Below are 17,290 nucleotides of genomic sequence, written 5' to 3'. Positions count from 1 at the left end.
ATTAGTCTGAAATCTGTGAAACGTTTCAGCTAAATTTTCTCTCTGAAATGTCAGGGGAGGACATGGGAGGAAGAACTGCCCTTGGAGCAAGATGATCAGCGGTGTCACACGGCAGGCAATGCATTTGGCAGAAAGTCTCCAGGAGACGCTAGCTCAGAATTGCAGAATGGGAAAAAAATTGTAGGGAGCAGCAAAATCCAACCTATTTGAACTGAAATGGAAGTTACTGACGTAAAAGTAGAATGAAGCGCAAAATTACAAGGCATCTTTGTATTTTGTGTGGCATATGAGCCTGGATGCTTCCTAAAGTTGTGGTGAACTTATCCCCGTTTATAATAACTCGCCAAAGACACATACAGTTTATTAAAACTGAGCCTTTGTATAATACAGGTGAATTTTCATTTGCAATACTTTCCTGAAAAGCAATTTGTGATGAGGGATATGATTAAATGGGATATCATGTTATAATAATGGAGGCGTTAGTAGCATTTTTTCTTCCTTCCTGCCACAGTGCTGTCTCTAGGCCTCCAGTGCCTTTTCTACATGTATTTGCTATAAAGGGCCTGACCATCTTTGACCTGCAGTTATCTTTTATTGCTTCATACAAGTCTTTAGATTTAGTTTTCTTCTTTTAAAATGACTTCATACAGTTTTCGATTGAAACTCAATAAGATGTCCTGGTAATCATTTCATGACACCAGATGCATACACTTCTGTTTGTAATGTATTTGGTGTCCAAGATGTTGTATATGGAAAAATAATAAAATGTAGAGTTTAAAAACCCATTCATTCTTGGACTTGACTATAAACTGCACCTCTGGCCCTTATTTTCTAATCTTGCTTCTTTCAGAATATTTCCTTTGCATTTACAAATCAATTGAACAGATTCTTGCACCACGGTTATCCAGCTTTTCCTGCTGTTTCCACATGCAAAAAGAAATCATGCATATGTATCTGAGTTTTTGGACGTGTACTAGAACAAAATCAAGAAGCTATACAAAGCTATTGAAAATTAGTGATATGTGTCAGATGCAAAATACGTGTTTCTTACTCTTGAAATACTGGTGCTTATGCATAGTTATCTCGTTTACTCTTTAAAATGAAGAACATTTCTTTGGTTAGTTTTTATGTGTTTTGAAATAATGCAAAGACACAGCACTATCAACGATTTTGTTTCATGAATGTTGAAACTGAGGCTGACTTTGTTTTTAGATTTAAAGCATCAGCCTTCATGGATTTCACACCTAGCTATGAACTGACACATAGTAGATTAAAGCTATTATGCTTATATTCATATTTACTCTTTCTTTGAGTGAACTTTCCACTACTGAGCCTAAAAATACACTTTTCTATCGAGTGTCTTTTCTAACTCAAGCTGGTTTTCACATTGGTTCAATTCTAATCACTGTTCAAATGTGTGCATTACTCTGGAGTGCCTGAGTATAAATGCATGGGCAAAATCAAGATTAAATTGCCCAAGAATTAAATAAGAGGAAAACCAAAACTGAGTAAAAGTTAGAGGAAATTTTTTAAAGATGGATATGAAACCAATCTACACACATGTGTATACATATTTCCAATCTCTTGCTGAAATATAGATTAAAGAAACACAACTAGCTTCTTGCCTGTAAGCCAAATTGACTTAATTTGATATTGATGGGAACCCAGACATAACCAAAAAACCAATAGACCTGACTGCAGAGGAAGCTGCTGTGGATTAACTTTGGTGCACATTAGAACGGACTGAGGAATCCCATATTACTGAATGATTAGCAGATTGTCCTTCGGGTCTGCCAGCTGTATTGCATCTCTACTTGATGTGAAGATAGACCCAACAGGGCATTGCTTCTTGGTTATCTGTAACTAGAATGACACTGTCTGTGGTCCCTGAGCAGTACAGGGAGGGTAAAGATAAGAGTCTGGTGCCACAATCTACTTTTTAGGTAGCATCCTAACCTATTTGTGAATATGTGATGAGCTGTTTCCCAGGACCCTGCTTCCATGGTTGTCTGGAGATGGGAACTGAGCGAAGTGCATCTGAGGTAGGGAAGGTGAAGAGAGAAGCAGAAAGTTGACAAGAGCCTGGGACAGTGTGGAGTTGTGTGTGGCATGCTAGTGCGTATGGGAGCTCAGAGCTGCTCCTACAGGCCCCTTGTTTAGATGTAGCCTCTGTCCACAGATCCGCATTTGGAAATGTCTGCTCCTTCAGAGTAGGGAATGGGAAAGGGTCTTTATCTCCTCTTATTTTAAAAAGAAGTTGTTATAACTAACGGTTTCACCTGTGCACAGGTCTGCCAAGAGCTGCAGAGTACAATGAGGGCCAGCCCTGCCTTGTGTGAAACCGATGGTGGATCTATCTGAGCTCCTAAGGCACGCAAATGTTTGACAGTATTAAGCTGCCAGGGCTACAGATACAGTAATTCCATTTCTTTATTTATTTTTTAAAGTATTAACCAAGGCTCTGAGCTCTGAAGTATTTGAAAATAATCAACAATTTACATGCACTGTTATTTAGTAATCATGGAAGTTTACTTTTTTATTGAAGACACCCTACATCTCTATATAAAACTGATGCAGTTGAATCTCAAAATAGTAGCCTCATCAAATTACTCTTTTTTCTTTGACATGATCCTGTAGGAGAAATTCAAAGGGAATTTTAAGTGCCCTCAAAAAGATTTAGTTGCACAATTCCCACTAATTGATTGATTTTGCTAAAATTTGCCACTTAAATTGTGAAAGAGTTAAATATACAGATAAATGTTTACAGAATCAGAGGCTTTGTTATTAAAATGTATGCATATTTAAAAGTGTTTGTCTTCGTATTTGGACCATCTTTCGCTTTATTATATTAAAAACATTTTTGTTTGCTTTCCCTGTATATTGGTAAATTATCTGTTGAAGGAAAGACTATAATAACATTGTATGAGAAAGAAAGTTATTAATAGTAATGGATTTTTTTCCCATTCTGGCCAGAAATCCTGTGGAAAAAATGCAGTGTGAGATGTGATAAAATCAGTAGCCAAGGATTTAGTCTTTTCAAAAATATGATCAGTGACAGAATAAAATTTGACTAAACTTACTGAAGTGTTGCCCACAAGAAAGATTTTAGGGCAACTTCCCAAGTTACAAGAGCAACAACCCTAATACTTCCTGCTGCCAAAGGCCACCCCCGTACACTGACTCCCTTGTCATCCAAACCTCTCCTGAGCCAGAATACATGCTGGTACCAAAACACCGGGTGACGGGAAAAGCTTTCTAAATGCTTTGAAGGTAAAGTACTGGACCAGGTTGCTTAGCAAAGCTGTATAATCCCCTTCGTGGGAGACGGTGAAGAAATGCTCAGGCAGTGATCTGATGTGTGTGGCCCATGTACTTAATCCCCCTCCGTGCTTGGGGGTCGATCGGATACCCTCTGGAGAGCCCTTCTTAGGCACATTTCTAGGATTTTTGTGGTGGTAAACAGACTAGTATCTAATTGGCATTGATATTCCTGATATTATTAGTGTCAGTGGGGCTGAACCAGTACTTGGGTTAAGTGGGAAATTTCCCTAAAGCCCTTAGCATAGCCCCAGTTTGACTTGTAAATCAATAAACATTTCAGTTAAGGCTATACACAGTGCTGTGGTCCTTAAATACATGGAATGACAGGAAGGGGAACCGTCCTTCTAGCTAAAGAAAGTAATTTCAATCCTTTGGCTAGACAAAAATGCATATATCCTATCAGCAGGTTTTGCCACCAGTCATGTCAAGCCAGCTGAGGTCATATGAATTGCAGTCATAGTGTAACAAATATTCCAGATAGCTCTGTGCTACTTCTGGGCTGATATTCTTGGAGCTCGTGTATCCTGAGGGCAGAAAATAAATCAGAGAGGAAATTAAGAGTGAGTTTGCGTCTCTGAGCCAAAATATACTGTAAGGACCATCCATAAGCAACAACACTGAAGGATAAATGCGTGGTAAGAGACTGTAGGATCATCCTATATGCCTGCATAGGCAACCATTTTTAAGAAGTGGATGTGGGCAGAAAGAATTAAATGGCTAAAGCACAACCACAAGTAGAAAAACAGTCATTTGATTGACTATGATTTTTTTTTTTATTTTTTCCTGCTTAATACATACAAGCTATTCCCAAGATAAAAAAAGGTTTCTGTTTTTCATATATAAATACCTTCTGAAGTGCTTTAATGAAGTTTTCCTATAACCTGGTGTCCTTCAGCCACATAAATTATAAAATATGTTGATATCATTCTGCTGTAATACTCTGGAGCTGAAGTACCTTAAAGAAATCTTAAAGGTCTGATAGATTGTTTAAATGCAAATAGCTACTGTTGTCAAGTTTGCCCAAGTACAGATACTCCTTTTGCCACCTTATTACTTCTTGAAATTCTGAAAAAGAGTTTTGAATGTGCATACATTGTTACTATGTGGCTAGCTGTAGGTGGTCAAAGGCATTACGTGTTGGACTGGAAGCACTTGGGGAACAATTTTCCATATGAATGAAGACAAGAACTGGAGACAATTGCCTGATCTTCAATTCATGTATGAGTGTTTAGCGTTGCACATAAAAATTAGTCATCAATGAAAGGTGGGAGTTTGTTGCAATGCGCTATGACTTTAAGCTGCATTGGGACCAATGATTTACTTGCCAAAAACTATGTTAAAATTTGTGGGTATGGACCAAAGTTTTTGAGATTTGTTACTGATTTTACACTCTATGAGACTAATTTTTCCTCCACAGGAGTTTTGCAATAGCGCGATTCTGTTATCCCACTACTGTTACTTCTAATGGTATTCACCACTTGAATGGTCCCATATGTATGGTGAGAAAAAAAATAATAGCATTGTCTTTTTATTGCTGTTTCGGCTTAGTATTGTGCTTAAATGAAACAGGTGTGCTACCTGATGCAGAACTGTAGTTCTCAGATTATCACAGAGGTTACAGCAAAGCCAGCGTTATGTTCAGCGCTGGCCTTTAATATCTGTATCGTGTCTGATTCTTAGTTTCATAATGAGGGTACCTGGAAGTCTGCGGCAGTATTGTGGGCTAAGAATTGTCCAGAAAGTTTGGGAGCCATCAATTTAGAGATATATAATATGAGCTATTGACCTAAAGAACTTGCAGTCCAAGTATGTGCAAGGGATCCCCTGTCTGTGGCAAGTGGGACCAATTGCTCCCGTTTCAGCTGGCTTTGGATGGAACATAGTCATTGTCCGTACATCTGGGACTGGTGCCCAGTTCCAGTCTCAGAACACATCTTTGATGACTAGTGATATAGGGTGCTCCTGCCCATGGCACCAAAATTTGGGTTGTGTCGGATAATTGGAATGTAACACGAAGTTCATGCTATTGAGTTTGAGATTGACTTTAGATTGACTCAGAATATAATGTCAGTCTTCTTTTGCCAATGCAAGCAAAGGAAAAAGAAGGAAAAAAAAAGTGAAAAAAAAGATAGTTTTACCTTTTAGAAATGCACAGTCCCAGTAGTACAAAACATTTGGTTTCGACATGGATAATTAAAACAAACAAACAAAAATATTGTTAAGTTCACCAAACTGCCAGACTTTTTTTAGACAGAATACAGGGCTTGGGATATTTGTCCTGGTTCTGGCTGGTTCAAGTTTAATTCTGTCTTCTACAAGATATGATCTGAAGCCACATCTTCCATTCTTCACAATAAGTTATGGGCTATGCTGGAGTCAGATTAGGTAATTTATTCTATCCTTAAAAAAAAAAAAAGTCCTTGGAAAAAAAAGCTTGGTTTTGTTTAAAAATGGATCCATTCAATTCATAAACATGATTGGCACTGCCAAGGGGTAGAGGGCTGTGACATGTAAGTGGGAATGATGTTGGGGGCAGGAGGACAAAGGTATGATTATTTTAATTCAGTGTTTCTGCGACATTCTTTGTAACTTGAAACTGTAACCTTGAGCGTCTGAAATCCGGTCATATCTATGGGAGACTCACAGTATGATCAGTGGAAGGAAATAGGCATCTCAGGAGGTTCATTAGTCGCATCCTTGAACCAGACTCTAGTTTCTGTCCGTTGAGCAAAATTACAACGGGGGCTGGCTTGCTCAGGCTTAGATCTATAAAGGTGCGTGAGATGAATCCCTGCTTGTGTGTGTCCTAGAATAGGCAAAATCCTTTCTACTCCTTTAATCCTTTTATTCCCTGGAGTGATTCCTTTCTCTCAGTACAGACCAGGTCTTAACTGGGAGTTCTGCTGGTCTTCTCAAATGCTCCCTTGCCATGTTCAGTTGTCTCCCCAGTCCTACTGTGTCCCTGCCTAAAATTAAATAACTATTCCATGGGCTAATGTTGGTCAAACAGTTGAAGAAGTAGGTTTCAAACTGCAGCCTCAATGGTTTTTCAATGTTATTCTTCCACTAAGACATCAAGCATTTTTGCAGGAAGGGCAGCTGTCTGGGAAGTAATTCGATAGGTTTGCTTTGGGCAAGTTTAGACATGTGTTCTAACGTAATACAAAATGTAGTTCATAATTTGACAGAGACATGTTCCTCTCTGTAACGGATACAACAGACAGATGGGGGAGCACAAGTTTCAAGAGAGTCAATTACAATTCGTTTGAGAAACGTGTGTTGCACAACAGCTGCTTGCCAACATCAGCTATTCTTCTTTTGCCCTACAGCTGTGCAAATCTATTTTAAAATTTCTAAATTGTTTTAGAGAGGGAAAAATATTTTGTTTGATCTAGTATGTTTTAAATGCTTTTTTTTACATCCTGAAGTAAAACATCTGGAATGTTTTGAAATGAAACACTTTCAAAATTAATAGTTAAATATTTGGAAGAAATGTAGTGAAGACATAAGTTTTTCAGTACTTTTTTGGCTGTAATTAATCACTGAAATTGATCACTGCCTGATTTAAAATATAATTTAAACAGGTCAGTTTGAAAGAAGAATTTTGAAAGAGAACAAAGTAGTTTACAGACAAGAAGTAGGAGTAAAAATACTTTTAAAAGTAAAGAAGGAATAATTTGCTCTTAATAGTTTTCTAGGCTGAAATGTAGACTTTCTAAATATATTTTATGTAGTTTTTATTGAAGCGTCTCCTTTGTTGCTATCTTTCTCCTCATATTTTTACAAATTCTCTTTGTCAAGTCCCACTCCAAATTTAAAACTATGGTGGTTGTATGGCTTCAAAGTTGGAGGAATATCTAAATTGGTTTCCCAATGAAATAGCCATTGCCTGAAATATAACAGCCCATGCTTTTACAGTTATTTATTAAGTGCTCAATATGTATTGTATTGGCCAGTGGGTAACAACCAAACATGTACTCTGCTGTTATAAGTGGAAAGTTTGTTCCTTCTATGACAATTTTTCTGACTTTCTTGGAGAACCAACTAACATATATACATTATGGTAGTAGTTTTTAATTGTTTCAGAACCTTCCTGGAAATGTGGGCTGATTTAATATTTCATGCGGTTTCTTTTCCTGCTTTTGTGCTTCAAAGGATGGTGAACAAATTAGCAAAAACCTCAAAGCCAGCTACTGTCCTATATCTGCACAACTCCCACCAGCTTCAACTTGCAAGCTCCGCTTAATGGCTTCAACTGGATATTTCTTTATAGCCTGCATCTGATGATTGAACTCCTTCTGATGGCAATGAGAACTGAGTATGTGGTAGAGCTGCAGGATCAAACCCTTAGGAAGTACATTACACTAGTGTATAGCTGAAGGCTACTTGTATGCCTTAGCTTATTTCACTATAATTGAACTCATGTATTTTAATCTATACCTCATCATCTTTGACTTAATGTGAGAAAGAAAATTAAAAATAGCTCATTAAGTACAGTAATTTATGCATACATCTAACAAACTCTATAGACACACTAATTGTTTCAAAATAGATTGTGCTACAAGCAGAAAAAATATCTGGTGACTTTCAGTTCTCCTCTTTAAGAGCTGCTTGTTAATAAAACTTCAGATTTAGTATAGAATCTTTAAAGTAAAAAAAAGATGGCAAGTAAGGAATTTTTAGGGAAAGAAAACCAAGTATTAATTTCAATCTGGGCACATAATAGTTATAGGGTACATTTTTAAATCTATATAATTAAGGGCTTTAGAAGGATTAGAAGGTAGCTTAAGTCATAGAATTTTTAACTGAAATGTAGTCATGGGCTATGCATAATAATCTGGATTTTTTCCTACATTGATCAGCTGAAGGACAGTAGAATGGGTAATGATGAAACTGTGGTAGAATCCAAGTCATGACTCATAAACGCCCCTTACTGTAAGCATAAGAATACAGTAGTACTGCTTGCTTGTTCAATACATGGGTATATGAATAAAATGATCGTGAAAATAATGAATGGCCAGGGTCTCATAACATTTTTGACATAGATAGATGGATGGATAGACAGATAATCTGCCATTTTGTTTTTCCTACAAATAGATACTTTGTCTGAGTATCTACTGTGGTCCATCTGCATTCTACTGGCTGAAAGATCATAATCACTCACAATCATTGTCTTTGCGTCATAGCTCTGATGGCTTACCGGTCTTCTCCTGTTTCGTAGTTCAGATCTCTTCTAACAGACTGGCATATTAGGCAATGGTGAGGAATCACCAGCAAAATCCGGATGATGTCTCTCACCCCTGCTATTCCCTAGGGGAGGACAGGCTCTTTTTTCTTCTCTGTACAGCTCTTTGTGCCCTGGTCTGTGGCTATGACTCTTACCTACTACAGAAACACATAGAAAAAGAGTATTCAGGTTTGCTACTGCTTTCCATTGCCATTATAGCACAATCTTATGTATAGAAAATCAATAGCTATAAGAAGGTTTCTAATAGACTTCAAAAAGACTCTAGGACTCCTGCTTTTAGATCAAAACTCTGGGGCATGGGAGTTGGAAGTTGGAAGACATTTGGGAATAGAAGTTTTGCTCATATTGTAAGTGTCGTGGCAAAAACCCAATGGCTTCTCTCAGCGACATTCAGGAACGGAGAAAACCAACATGTTTATATCAATTCAAAGTAATTTAAAAAGCATCTGAGGCTTTCAGGTTTTAAATAATTTCCTGATTTCTCAGACTGGCACTTTCAATATAAGGTTCACAGATTTAGTTCTGGGCAACAAGTCTCAGCTTTTACATAACTCACTGCCATTCAAATGATATTTTTCCATTCACAGATGAGTTTTGACTTCAACTTGGCTGCTAGTAGAATAAGAGAATTTGAATAAATAAATTTTTAAAACCAACCTTGATAATTTTTTTAATCAGTTCAGAAGAGCTTCTGCTTAAGCCAAATTTGTTTCAAAGAGTTCATAGAAGTGATGTCGAATAGTTTGGCCTGCCAATTTAAGCAAATCTCATAATGGTCCTAAAGTTTCTACCATCCCCACTAATTTCTACATTTTCTTTGAACTGATTTACATAAATGAATAATATAATCCCAGCCTCAGAGTCCTTGAGTGAGAACTATTGAGCACATGTGGCCATCGAAGTCTATGGAAAGATTTCTGTCTGTGGAAAGATTTTTGTGGAAATTGGGCTTGGTTCTTGGGTTCCCTGAGACCACTGCAATTAGGAATGGATTTTTCCCCTCCCTTTAATTGAAATCAGTGAGAATTGATTATTCAGAGACTTTTAAAATTCTAGCCTTTCAACAGCCTAGCTTGAAGCCGTGTTAAGGAATAGTTCATCTGTAAGATTTTGCTTTCATTTGTACAATGTAAATCCAGATATAATTAGTGAGAACTTGAGGGTGGCCTAAGCTGAAGTCTGAAATGACTGGGGATATTCACACCCAACTGAGGGTATGAACCAAAAGGTATGGTGCTAAGGTTTGACTCACTTTAACTCTGTTTCCTGTTGGGAAAGTCTCCTGTTGAATGTTTTTATTTTTTTTAATTGAAACCAACTGTCTTTCATCAAAGGAGGGGAAAGTGTGGGACTCTTGAAATCCCAGATCAAAGAAAAGCGATTCTCTAGTCCCAGTTGGAAAATGTCAAAATTTCTGAGCTCCAGGTACTTTGGCGTTATGTGGACAAACAGGGTGGGTAGAAGCCACTAACATGCACAGGCATATCTCTGTGACCCTGCTGACTTCTGTGGACAGCAAACAAAGGGTGGCTTTATCAGCAAAACTGTTTCAAATAAAAACCTACTGGGATAAATTTCTAAACAGAAGTTATAACATAAGAAGGATTCATATTCTGTTAAATCTAACAAATTGTTGGCATATAATATAAACGATAAATTCTTTCCTGCTGGAGGCAAACTCACTGGAATTAATTAAACTTATACCAGGGATAAAGTTTACCCAAAGCACAGAAAGTACACTTTATTGAAATGATTTTTATTTGTAATGAGTTGAATGATTACAAAATAGTTGTGTAACAGTTTTAAAAATACAGATTTAGAGAACTTTTTGAGCTGCCTGCTACTTGAACTCACAGCAGTCTAGAAATTAATAAAATAATAACAATAAAAAGTTCTGCAGACTCGAAAAAGAGCTGGACAGTCATGCCTGCTGCCTGTGTCAGCACTGAGAAATGCTTCTTCTGTATTGTTCTTAAAGATTTTCTCTGGGAAAAAAGCTTCTCTTGATACTTACATTCTCAGTAGTTACATTTTCCCTTGATTTGAAAGTAAAATATTTCCAAATATGATTTGTGTTGAAAATTCCAAATATTTATGATGTCAACTTGTAGGATAGCCTAGAGGAAAAAAGAGGGTTAGGGTAAAGAACTGGCATGTTCACAAGTGTGTTGGAGGATAGAAATCTTAAACAGTGTAATATTTATGAGCAACCAAGAGGCTACATTCTGCTCTCAATTACTCTGGCATAAATCTAGAATTACTCATTGGAAGTTCAAAGTTTTTGCTGCAGATTTACACCCATATAATGAAGAACAGAGTTCAGTTCTGTAAGGGTGGGAAAATCAATTTGGCCAGAATATAACTAGCCTGGAACTCAAACTCTAATCACAGAAAGAAACCTTTTCCAGGTCAGATAGCAGACTGCACATTATGTATCTCTCTCTCTCGCTCTCTCTCTTTTTTTTTTTTTCTTCTTCAGCTAATATATTGAAGCAAGCATATAGTCCTATTCCTTGCAGTAGCATCCCATGGCATTAGGCATTGAGCTGCTTCAGTTTTATCATGTAAGGCAGAATGAAAGTGCTCAGAAATGGTAGAGTCAAGAAGCTCCACAGAAGGCCAAAAGGAAGCAGGGTGATATAAACGAAAGTTGCTAGATTATAGTTTGAGGCAATAAAATGTAGAGACTTGCAAAGGGCAGTGAGAGGGCTCAGGGAACCACAGGAGACAGTAAGACGGAAAAGAGAATTGGAATCAAAATTCCATATTGTGGGAATCTGGGAAAGGGAGAGGTCTTTCCTAAGTTAAAGTAGGCTTCAGAAAAGACCAGAATCTTTCGACAGGTTTTCAGAGTAGACTTTTGAATACTCTGCTAGTTACAGATCCCAGCATTGCTCAGGTGGTTTGTACTGAAGAAATTGTACTGCTGTGCTATGATGGTTTCTGAAAAGAAAATAAAAATACTGCCTGCACATCTTGTTCTTATTCTGGAGAAGATTCTCTCACTGGGTGCAGGGAAGCAAATGGAATGAAAAATAAAGACTTTCAAAGAGAGTAAAAGAAAACAATAAAGGAATAAAAAGGAATAATGTGTGGAATCTAATTATACCTTTTCTAAACGTAGAGAGTGACTGTACTCGTATGTCTCAGACTTGGCTGACAGAAGTAGCTGGAGTTATGCAGTTTTGTAGCAGCCGAAAATCTTTCTGGGTCTATCAACAAAGTTATTGGACTGTTGGCTGTGATGCTACATGAATTTGTAAGGAAGACATTTTCTGTAAATGATGGTTTCTGACTTTGTCACCAGTGAAGGTGTGCATGCCACTGCTGACATTTTCACTAGTGGCTGTTACTTAGTATTTGCTGATTTTTAGCTAACAGTATCTATTTAGCTGGATGCTCCAGCTAAGTAACCATAGTCTCCCTTCTGGTTTTGATAAAACTGTGCTTTCTTCATAGCTCATCCTAGGGTTATTGTAGGTGGAACAAAATTATTTTGGCTTTCTATTTTATTTTTTAATTTGTGAATGCTGATGTTGCTTTTATGGCTGCCATATGCTTGTTACATATGTCAGTTCTAAAAGCCCCACTGATGGATGAAAGCTGGGAGAGGAGTTTTATCATTTGTCTCCCATCTAGCACTTTTCTTGCACTTGAAGGTAAGTCCAATGTAATAAATAATCATAGCCTCCTTTTTTTTTTTGACATGCCACATCTGTAAGGTAATACTTCTCCCCAGTATGCTGAGAAGCAGGAAGGAAGCATCTAACATCTGCAGGATTTGAACTTATTTTTGACAGCTGCGTGCTATTGAGTGTTTCTTTTTTTGTGAAAGATAAAACAACCCAGGTGAATTGCTCAAAGGGCATTAATGACTGTCAGACATGTTAAACGTGTACTCATATGTACATAAAGATACACACAAAAGATAAAATCATGCATCTATAGACAGAGTGGTGGTGAGAAAATATAGTTTGCTGACCTGAAAAGCTGCTATTGTAATGCACTATTAGATTTCTGTTAAGATGGCACAAGGTATATGGTGTAGTATAGATGGGAGGTGTTTGGTAATGAGAAACAGCAGTTCATCCTTGACACCTATTGATCAAAAAACTGGAAGGTTTGGTCTAGCGACATACAGAATCCATTTTAGCAGTTGGCCTGGAGCACGCTCTGATCACAGCAGAATGGAGCAAGGCACAAGCTTTCAAGGCTAACTGTAGGAAATGTTCGCATATGGCCAACAGGAGATAGAGGCAGATGGTTGAGATTTTTAGTACGTGCACTAGACCAATTTTTATTTGAAAGAGAAGAGCACCCATTTACAGCTACATCGTACATGGTCAGGGTTTTTCATTCATTGACACATAAGGCCTGTCTGCTTAATATTTTGCAGGTAGAGATGAGTGACCATCTCTGCCAGAGCTCCAAGCTGGCCAAGCACAAGCCAAGGGCAGGAAGCCACAGTGAGTGTGTTCATAAGCCCTGGTGAGGAAATGCTGCTAAAAAATGTGGGCTCTGTATAGTGTTATCATAACTCCTCAATCAGAGCAGGCAAATAGCACAAAGACATGGGCAGTCTGTTTATCAAAACAAAACAAAAATCCTAGCGTGACTTCAAGGTACTTTACAGTATCTGTTCTTCACCTAAGAACTTGAGATCCAAAATGGCACTACCGGTCAGAGCAAGGATCCATCACTCAGTATCCTGCTTCTGACCATTGGCAGTAGATGTGCGAGGAAAGTGTATAGAAATGCGGCATATAGAGTCATAGAATCATTTAGACTGGGAAAAAACCTTAAGATCATCAAGTCTAACTGTAAACCTAACACTGCCATGGGCGTAATGCTTCCCCCAGTATACCTGTCCAACATCACAGTAAGGTAAATGCCAGATTTTCCAATGTGAATTGTGGCAGGAAAGGTGACGTAATGGTGATCTTGTAAGTCTTCACCAAGAGCTACGATGTTTGTCCATACTTTATGTTGAGATGTTAAGTTTGCCGTAGGAAATCTTGCCTTTAAAATGCCTGTCAGTATGTCCTGAATTACTGCAAATCACAGGAAATGTAGGATAAATATGAAATAGTTATGTATTTAAAGAAAATGAAAATAATGTGGGTATTGTAGGAAGGGTTGCTTGATAACAAAATTAGTTACAATGACTATCTGCAAAGACCAACAGGAAACCAAAACCATGGTGTGGACCATTCACCTATACTGATAAGCAGTGAGGAATAACAGGCAATATTACACAATAGTTGCGACTTAGATCAAGCTACGGGAAAGCAGATGGGTAGAGGTGGTATAGCTAGCACAGTAGGTATTATAAATTGTGGGTGATGCAAGCCAGCATTGAATGACTACAGTCTCAAAGCAAGAAGGGAGCAGACAGTAGATTGTGAGTTAGAGGTGCTCCTCCAGCTGCAGTGCAGCTCACGCTTGCTTAAGGTCAAATATCAAAGCTAGTCCCTGAAAATCTATCCATCTTTGTTTTCATGAAGTATTCTTTAAGTATTAATGTAGTCTTCTATTTATTTTGAAACACCTATTGCTAACCTCTCACTCCTAACCATTTTCATGATTATTAAAAAAATTGTTCTTTTCTTCACTGCTGTCTATATACACTTTTGGCAGAGCAAGTTTTCTTCATATCTCCCAAACTCTCTGTGCAGTAATTTCCATTGACTGCAGGGGTATCTGCTGGTGATAGCAAAGCTGATTGACTTCAAAGTCTCTTACTGTTGTTGCCGCACTTGGCCAAGAGTCTGCTCATGACTGTAGCAGATGTTGCTAAGCTTTTTTTTTAAAGTCGCTTTTTTTTTTTTTAAATAGACCAATGGGAACCTTATGGAGCAGTTTTTCACTGCAATCCTGAAGTAAATGCCAGAATAGCTATGATTTTGAAACCCTCTATCAGATCCACAGTGCTCATAAGAGGAAAGTTTCCCTTTCCAGCAGATGAAAGCATAGGTTTGCCATTCTGCCAGCTACCTGATGGCAGATAATCAGCAGATTCCTGTTTAGTCTCAGTTTCTTTATCTTAATGGGTTATTTTTTACAGTTGATTAGAAAATTTCATAGTAAGTTTATTCTCTGAAGAAATTTTGGATGAAAGTTCTGAACAGTTCACACTTAGTATCAAGAGTCAGAACAGCTTTGATTAACCCACAAATATCGCCAACTTCCTTCTCATCTAATTAGGACTAATAGATGTGTCCTTAGCATCATAAAATATTCCATCAGGATTTTAGGGTGTACATACATTGGGAGAATTTTGTTCTAGGGGGATCTGTGTTGAGAGCAGTAGTGATTGGAGGGAATTTATGGGGACCATTTTTGGGGGGGAACAAAAGATAATGTAAACCTTGGTCAAAATTTCAAATGGAACAAAGCCACTTCTGTTAATAACATTAATAAAAACAGGCCAGGAATTCTGTTCCTTACCATTTCCACTGAAAGTAATGTTATCACTTAAGAACTTAATCATGCATTCTAGAAATGTCTATTTTTGTGGTGTCTACCTTAGACATGTCTTCAGTAACTCTAGAGAGAGCTGGAACACTCTTAAATGCCCTGAGAAGTGAGGAAAATGCTCCTTTGGCAATGCAGCACTGAAGCCATGTACTTGTAATGTATTCTAAGACAGAAAGATATAGGGCAAGCAGGAGTTGAAATCAGTAACTCACCATGGCCCACCAAAGGTGATACAGATCCAGAAATCCTTTCAGAGACAGAAAGCCAGATGGGGAAGAGGGTAGAAATGCAAGAGGGAGAAGGTACCTGCCAGTGGCCAGAAGGATGCTGGAGAAGCCAGTGTGCCTGCTACGACACACTGCGCCCTGGAGAGCATTTGTAAATGGGGAACTGAGGAAACAAGGAAGAAAGGAAAGAAAAGCTGGCACTTCAATTCTTAGGATGAGTATAATCTTTCAGACCAGTTTATGCAGATTGAAATAACTGGGGCATTTTTCTTGTTAGCTGCAGTTAATAGCAGCTTTGAGAGTATTCAGCATTTGTTGTTTGGTTCATTTACTTAGAAAGGAACAAATGGATTATCCATTTTTTTTTTTTTCTTTTCCTCTTCCACCTCCCAAAGAGGAAAGCTGATGCTTTCATTAAGCTTTACCAGCTGGCTCTATGGTCTAGTCAGTAGGTCAGTATGTAAATACTTACATAGTGTGTTCAGTTGCTATTAGCCCTTTCCTATCCTTACAAAATTTTTGTTTACATTTCCCAATCCTGTAGTATTTAAGCTTGATTCCTTTGAACCAAATACTTCATGATTAAATACAGTGTGTAACAAAGAGAAATAATTATAATTTTTAATCCATGCAGACGTATAAACCAAAAAATCCCTACTCGAGAAAGAGAGTACTGAGGCCTCATATAGACTTGGGAAGGTCATTTAGCCTCATGGTTCCACTTGACTATATTTTAATAAATCTTACATACTTCACAAGGAGGTATGGTACTAAATTATGCATAAAGGTTTAAGACCATCTGACGGAATATGCTGCAAATGTACAGCGTGAATAAAAAATTATAAAAGATCTGGTCACTTCTATCAGTTAATGCATTCAAAACCATAAACTCCCTGGCTGAGATTTGTAGGGCCAAATTGTTCAGAGGATAAAATGATATCCTTATTTAAAAGTTGTCCTCTTTGAAAAACTTCCCCAAACATTCAGCCAAAGCAGAAGGATTTCCTTTAGGAAGCCGGATGCACCTTTTTCTGTGACTGTAACTGGGCTTTGGATTATATATCTTTGGGAATTCCAAACTGTTAAGAAAAACAATAGCAGCTTACTCAGTAACATTACATACTTGCAGATAGAATTAAATACTTGTTACATGTCTTACCTTGAGACTAATGGATTCACCTGACTTTTGTAATAATAAAAATAATGTTGGTAGAGTTATGCTGTGAACATGAGTCAGAGCTGAACAATTTGTCTCATCGTTATCTCACAGATTGAACATATTTTGTTACACCAAACGGACATGCGGCGTGCTTCTTACTTGTAGTATAAAAGTTTAAACCTGGCTTACCTGGGTTTATTGAATAAATCATAAAAACTGTTTCAGGGACCTTCAGTATTTTAGTATCGTTGGTTGCTTTTTCAAGAGTTCTCTGTCCGCAGCTGGGGGAAACTTTCTGCTGAACCTGAAATCAGCGCGCACAAAATCGTGTGATTGTATCGGCATATTCAAGCTTGTTCAGAAGTTGGCCTGGCTCAAGTAAGCTATAGACACAGCTGCTACACCAGTGGGATGAAGCAGGGAAACAGCTCAGAACAGACCTCTGCAGTCTCTGCACCCCTGACATTTCCTGTTTGACCCTGGACACATGCAACAGCTTCCTTGTCGAAGATCATAGACCAGAAGGAGCAAACAAATCTCTTGGCTCCACTTTTGAGGCAGGTGTCCCCTCTCTTGATATTTCCTGTGGTCTGGGAGACACTGCCAGCTGTCTGTTCAGTTCATGCAAGCAGTTTGTCTGAGGGCTGGGGGTACAGAAGGGGAGCGGTCTTCATGGGACTCGTTCTGGTATCGGACGCGATGAAGGAAAGGAAATTTATGCTGGGGTGTTGTGCTGTGAATGGTTATTCCTGTTAAGTTTTGAGAACAAAAATTCACCTTAATGTTACAACTGACAGATACCTTCTTTTATGAGGTGGCTTAGATTTCAGGTGTGTTTACTCTCGTTATACAAAATAA

Source organism: Gymnogyps californianus, chromosome 1 (assembly GCF_018139145.2).
Source record: "Gymnogyps californianus isolate 813 chromosome 1, ASM1813914v2, whole genome shotgun sequence".
Lineage (NCBI taxonomy): Eukaryota > Metazoa > Chordata > Aves > Accipitriformes > Cathartidae > Gymnogyps > Gymnogyps californianus.
This window is presented reverse-complemented; position numbering follows the sequence as displayed.